The following is a 1,364-nucleotide window of genomic DNA, read 5'->3' as shown; positions in this document are numbered from 1 at the left end:
GGAGCCGCGGGTGCCCGCCTGGGCAGGCGGCGGGGACCGTGCGGGGAGGCCCGCGGCGTCCTCGCTGGCCTGGTGCCGTCATCCCGAGCCCTCCGCTCTGTCCGGAAAACGGGCTCCCAGCTCTCGCCGGGAGACTTCGGCTGTGCCTTGCTCTTCTGCTTTCGGTCTCGTTCTCTAGGACCCAGGCCACCCGGCCACATCTCTCCGACTGTCGTCATCAGAGGCCACAGGCCACCCCTGGCCCGCCCACGTGTCCTGCAGGCGTGGTCCTAGGTCATGTGGTCCGCGTGACGCCTGCTCCGGCCGGGTCGCCTTTAGCCAGCGAGCACCAGCCCAGGACGCCGCCCCTCCCCGCGGGCCCCTGGCTTCCCCCACGGTCACCCCAGGCGCCGAGGCTGCAGAGTCCCTGACAGAGCATCTCCGCAGGAGTCGGGGTCGGGCCCTCCACGGACACGGCCCTGCTAGCTGAGCCTCCTCCTTGGCTGCACCGTTGGGCCCGGGCATGACCGCCATCCCCTTCTGGGGTCGCCTCCTGGTCCCCGCAGGCGTGTTCCCTCGGAGAACTCTGGGCTCGCAGGCCGCACCCTCTCGAGTCCCTCATTCACACACTTGTCTCTCTGCTTCCCTCCAAACTCTGGAGGACACCGGCGCATAGTAGGTGCCGAAGCCCGGAGCCCAAATGGCGGCTTTTCCCGGCGCCTCGGTGCTCTAGGTGGTGTTTCTTGCAATTTGGGTTTTAACCTGCCATTTCCCGAGTGTCTACTTTCTTTACTGTTTTCAATGACTTTTTTTTTCTTGCTACAGGTAATATGTTCAAGGTAGAAAGATGAGAAAACATAAGATAAGCAAATGAATGAAAAAAGTCATCTGAAACCCCTGCTTCCATCAATAACTCTAGCAACATCTTGGACCTACACCGGTTTCCGCGTGTGGGTGATATATACGGTGACATTTATGGTGGTATATATTACTTTCCCAAAATAGGGGTGGCTCCTGCCTCCCTGCAGCCTGCCCTTCTAGGACCAGTGCACAAGAACGTCTCTGCATGCACTGCACCGAAGACGCACCTAGGAGTCGGTCAGCAGCTGGCAGGAAAAGCAGGGCCAGAGCAGGCCAGCCCTGCTGCCCTGAGCCCCTGTTACCCTCCCTCGCTGGGTGAAGTTCATCCCTGGCTGCAGCTCTGAGGGCTTCAGCATGTCCTTTTAAAGAGTACTTTGGGCCGGGTGCAGTGGCTCATGCCTGTAATCCCAGCATTTTGGGAGACTGAGGTGGGAGGATTGCTTGAGCCCGGGAGTTCAAGATCAGCCTTGTGCAAATTAGTAAGACTTCGTCTCTCAAAAAAAAAAAAAAAAAAAAAAAAAATC

This window comes from Carlito syrichta, unplaced genomic scaffold (assembly GCF_000164805.1).
Source record: "Carlito syrichta isolate Samal-C Ts95f unplaced genomic scaffold, Tarsius_syrichta-2.0.1 Scaffold268229, whole genome shotgun sequence".
Taxonomy (NCBI): Eukaryota; Metazoa; Chordata; class Mammalia; order Primates; family Tarsiidae; genus Carlito; species Carlito syrichta.
The sequence above is the reverse complement of the archived record's forward strand: the minus strand, read 5'-3'. Positions refer to the sequence as shown.